This window comes from Triticum dicoccoides, chromosome 1A (genome assembly GCF_002162155.2).
Source record: "Triticum dicoccoides isolate Atlit2015 ecotype Zavitan chromosome 1A, WEW_v2.0, whole genome shotgun sequence".
In the NCBI taxonomy this organism is placed as follows: domain Eukaryota; kingdom Viridiplantae; phylum Streptophyta; class Magnoliopsida; order Poales; family Poaceae; genus Triticum; species Triticum dicoccoides.
Genome location: NC_041380.1, coordinates 258,775,004 through 258,780,569, shown reverse-complemented (window position 1 = coordinate 258,780,569; position 5,566 = coordinate 258,775,004).

Genomic DNA, 5,566 nt, shown 5'->3' with positions numbered 1-5,566 from the left:
GAGATGACAGGCGCCCTCATAGCTTTGGGCAGAGGATTCCCGTCGACCCCAGGGACCCAGGCTTTGACGCGAGATCTGTCCTCGTTTAAGGCTTGGTTGACAGGAACAGGGCTCACCGGAAAGGCCAGAACAGAGATGCGCCCGCCAGCAGCAGAATACGTGTTTCAGGGCCAGAGTGTTTCAGTCGAGCCATCAGGGCCGCGGTGATTCCTCCCAACTTTCGGTTGGCGACTAGAGTCAGCAAGTTCACCGGTGAGTCTAAGCCTGACACTTGGCTCGAAGATTACCGAGTGGCTGTACAGATTGGCGGTGGCAATGATGAGGTGGCTATGAAGCATTTGCCTCTCCTGTTAGAGGGCTCGGCCAGAGCGTGGCTGAATCAGTTAGCACCCAGCAGCATCTACACTTGGGAGGATCTCTCTCGAGTGTTTGTCACAACCTTTGAGGGAACATGCAAGCGACCCGCAGGCCTTACAGAATTGCGGTCTTGCATGCAGAAGCCGAGTGAAACTCTGAGGGATTACATCCAGAGGTGGATCACTTTGCATCACACAGTTGAGAACGTACCGGATCACCAAGCAGTTTGTGCCTTTAAAGAAGGCATCAAGAACAGAGAGTTGAACCTGAAGTTCGATCGGACCGGAGAAATGTCCCTGAATCGGATGATGGAAATTGCCACCAAATACGCTAACGGAGAAGATGAAGATCGACTCCGGAGTGGCAAGCAGAAAGCAGTCGCCCAGGAAAACGGAGGCAATTCCAGTCGGAAGCAGAAGCGGAAGGCCGAGCCAGCCGCCCCTGGGGAGGCCCTGGCCGCAACCCAGGGAAATTTCAAGGGAAAACCCAAAGGCCCTTGGAAGCCCAAGAAAGTCAAGGATCAAGATGGAAATGATGTTTTGGATCTGCCATGTCACATCCACACCAAGAAAGATGAAGAGGGTAATTTCATTTACCCAAAGCATACCACTCGACAGTGCCGGCTCCTGATCTAGCAGTTTCAGGGCAAACAGCCCAAAGATAAGGAAAAAGAGTCAGACAGAGTCGAGGACAAGGAAGATAGCGACGACGGATACCCCCAAATCAATTCCACCCTGATGATTTTTGCTGATGTCGAAAGCAAAAGTCGACTGAAAGTCATTAACCGTGAGGTGAATATGGTTGCTCCGGCGACACCCAGTTATCTGAAGTGGTCTCAGACTGCCATCACATTCGACCGGTCCGATCACCCTACGCACATTGCCACCCCTGGGAGGCAAGCTTTGGTGGTCGACCCAGTTGTCGAAGGCACTCGACTGACCAACTGATGGATGGTGGCAGTGGCCTGAACATATTGTATGCTGAAAGATTGAAAGGGATGGGCATACCAATGTCCAGGCTCAGTGCCAGCAACATGAGCTTCCATGGAGTCATTCCTGGAAACAAAGCCGAGTCACTCGGCCAGATTGCTCTCGACGTGGTTTTCGGTGATTCAAAGAATTACCGCAGGGAAAAGTTGACATTTGAGGTTGTGGACTTCCAAAGTGCTTATCATGCTATTCTGGGCCGGCCAGCTTATGCACGCTTCATGGCTCGACCATGCTACGTGTATCTCAAGTTGAAGATGCCCGGTCCCAGAGGTGTGATCACCGTTACCGGCAATCGGAAGAAAGCAGAAGAGTGTTTTCAGAAAGGATCGAAGATTGCTGACGCTCAGATGGCAGTTGTTGAGCTACAAGAGTACCAGAAGACTGCTGATCCAAGTGAATTTCTACGAGCCAAGAAGCCTGCTTCAGAATCTGCTTTTCAGTCGTCCAGTGAAACTAAGCCAGCTCACATTCACCCGACCGACCCGGACGCTGCTCCGACTCACATCTCGATGATGCTCGACTCCAAATAGGAAGAAGCGCTCATCCAGTTCCTCCGTGAGAACTGGGACGTCTTCGCATGGAAGCCTTCTGACATGCCTGGAGTTCCCAGGGGGCTGGCTGAGCACCGCCTATGAGTCGACCCAAAGTTCAAGCCTGTGAAAGAACATCTTCGACGGTCCGCCGTCCAAAAGAGGAAAGCTATTGGCGAGGAGGTGGCTCGGCTCTTAGCAGCGGAGTTCATCCGAGAGATTTACCACTCCGAGTGGCTCGCCAATGTAGTCATGAAGGACAAGTCACTTCGCATGTGCATTGACTTTAAACACATCAATCGGGCCTGCCCGAAAGATCATTTCCCTCTCCCCCGCATCGACCAGGTAGTGGACTCGACCGCGGGGTGTGAGCGTTTGTCTTTTCTAGATGCTTATTCAGGGTACCATCAGATCCGTCTGTATGGACCCGACGAGATCAAAACGGCTTTCATCACCCCACTTGGGTGCTTCTGTTATGTCACCATGCCCTTCGGCCTCAAGAATGCTAGAGCCACGTTCATGAGGATGATTCAGAAGTGTTTACTCACTCAGATCAGTCGGAACGTAGAAGCATACATGGATGATATTGTGGTTAAGTCACGGAAAGGTTCTGACCTACTGACTGACCTTGTCAAAACCTTTGCTAACCTCAGGGGATACGATATCAAGCTCAATCCATCAAAGTGCACATTCGGAGTTCCAGGTGGAAAGTTACTTGGTTTTCTCGTTTCCGAACAAGGAATCGACGCCAATCCCGAGAAAGTTGGCACCATACTCCGGATGAAGCGCCCTGTGCGTGTACACGATGTCCAGAAACTTACAGGTTGCTTGGCCGCTCTAAGTCTATTCATTTCTCGTCTTGCTGAAAAGGCGTTGCCTCTTTACCGACTGATGAAGAAGTCTGACAAGTTTGAGTGGACTCCAGAAGCTGACACAGCATTTGCAGAGCTCAAAGCTCTGCTCTCCACCCAGCCGGTGCTTGCTGCCCCAATCAGTAAAGAGCCTCTGCTGCTGTACATTGCGGCCACGGGACAAGTTGTCAGTACAGTACTCACGGTCGAGCATGAAGAAGAAGGAAAGGCCTTCAGAGTTCAGCGCCCAGTATATTATGTGTCTAAAGTTTTGACCCCTTCGAAGCAAAGATATCCCCATTACCAGAAGCTTGTATATGGGATCTACATGACCACGAAGAAGGTTGCACACTACTTCTTTGACCATTCCATTACAGTCGTCAGCGACGCTCCACTGTCAGAGATCTTGCACAACAGAGATGCAACTGGTCGAGTGGCTAAGTGGGCGATTGAACTCCTCCCCCTAGATATCAAGTTTGAAGCAAAGAAGGCTATCAAGTCCCAAGCAATTGCAGATTTCGTCGCCGAGTGGATTGAACAGCAACTCCTGACTCAAGTTCACTCGGAGCACTGGACCATGTTCTTCGATGGATCTAAGATGCTGAACGGTTCCAGTGCTGGGGTAGTATTGGTCTCCCCCCGAGGAGATAAGCTCAGATACGTTCTCCAGATTCACTTCGATTCCTCCAACAATGAAGCAGAATATGAAGCACTCTTGTACGGGTTGCGCATGGCCATTTCACTCGGCGTCCGGCGCCTCATGGTCTACGACGACTCAGATTTGGTGGTTAATCATGTGATGAAGGAGTGGGACGTCAGAAGCCTGGCTATGACTGGCTATTGCAACGTAGTAAGAAAGCTAGAAAAGAAATTCGAGGGGTTAGAGCTTCATCACATCCCCCGACTGAAAAATCAAGCAGCAGATGATCTGGCAAATATAGGCTCCAAGAGAGAAGCCATTCCAGCAATGTGTTTTTGGAGCACATCCGCTCGCCGTCAGCCCAGGAGGATCCCTTCGCAGAAGAAGCCCCGCAACCGAAAAGTGCCACAGATCCGACTGAAGTCGAAATTCCTGCTGTGGTCGACCTAGTCATGGAGGTCTTGGCTATCACTCCTGACTGGACGGTACCATACATCGCGTATATCTTTAGGAAAGAACTCCCGGAGGACAAGGAAGAGGCTCGACAGATCGTCCGCCGATCCAAGGCCTTCATAGTCATAAAGGGACAGTTGTATAGGGAAAGCGCGACTGGAATCGGTCAGAAATGCATAACACCAGAAGAGGGTCAGATGATCCTTAATGATATCCACTCGGGGACCTGTGGTCACCATGCGTCCTCTCGGACCATTGTGGCTAAAGCATACCGAGCAGGATTTTACTGGCCAAGAGCAAATGAGATGGCAAAAGAGATAGTCGACAAGTGTGGAGGTTGCCAGTTCTACTCCAACATGTCACACAAGCCTGCATCAGCCCTGAAGACCATTCCACTCGTCTGGCCCTTTGCTGTCTGGGGATTGGACATGGTCGGTCCACTGAGAACAGGCCGGAGCGGATTCACGCATGTGCTTGTTGCAGTCGACAAGTTCACCAAATGGATTGAAGCCAAGCCTATCAAGAATATCGATGCTTGCACTGCTATCAGTTTCGTCAGAGGGCTGACGTTCAGATATGGGGTCTCGCATAGCATCATCACCGACAATGGGTCAAACTTCGATTCAGACAAGTTCAGAGCTTTTTGCGCCTCTCAAGGCACGCGCGTCGACTACGCGTCGGTCGCGCATCCTCAGTCGAATGGACAAGCTGAAAGAGCAAATGGTCTGATTCTCAAAGGATTGAAGCCTCGATTGATGCGTGATCTCAAGCACGCAGCAGGCGCTTGGGTAGACGAACTTCTGTCAGTTTTGTGGGGGCTGAGGACCACCCCGAACCGATCGACCGGAAGAATGCCATTTTTTCTGGTTTACGGAGCCGAAGCCGTCCTGCCGAGTGATCTACTTCACAACGCCCCCAGAGTCGAGCTTTATAACGAAGACGAAGCAGAGCAAGCCCGGCAAGACGCAGTCGACCTCCTAGAGGAGGAGAGGGAAATGGCTATGATCAGATCGACCATCTATCAGCAAGACTTGCGTCGATTCCATGCCAGAAATGTGAAGAGCCGAGCCTTCCAGGAAGGAGATTTGGTCCTCCGAGTGGATCAACAGAAACCACACAAACTTGCTCCTACTTGGGAAGGTCCCTTCATCGTCACCAGAGTCCTCCACAATGGAGCATATCACCTCTACAATGTTGATCACCAGACCAACGAGCCACGAGCTTGGAATGCGGAACTACTCCGCCCCTTTTACACTTGAGTTCTCCCTTGTACGAGATGTAATAAGAAAAAAAATTTGCAGTTCATTTTTACCAAAGACAAGAGCGTCCCAATAATTGCTGTCACTCTTGTTTGCATACGAAATCCCCCAGTGGGTGACTTAGCTGCGAATCCATTTCGCCTAAGTTTGAAAAAATCCGACCGAGTGGAGAGCAATCCTCCCACTCGGGGGGCTTAGCTGCAGTCCAGTACTCGCCTAAGTTCTCTCACTTAGAGGCTTAGCTGCAGTCAGGCGCTCGCCTAAGTTTGAAAAATCCTACCGAGTGGAGAGCAATCCTCCCACTCGGGGGCTTAGCTGCAGTCCAGTACTCGCCTAAGTTCTCTCACTTAGAGGCTTAGCTGCAGTCAGGTGCTCGCCTAAGTTTGAAAAAATCCTACCGAGTGGAGAGCAATCCTCCCACTCGGGGGCTTAGCTGCAGTCCAGTACTCGCCTAAGTTCTCTCACTTAGAGGCTTAGCTGCAGTCAG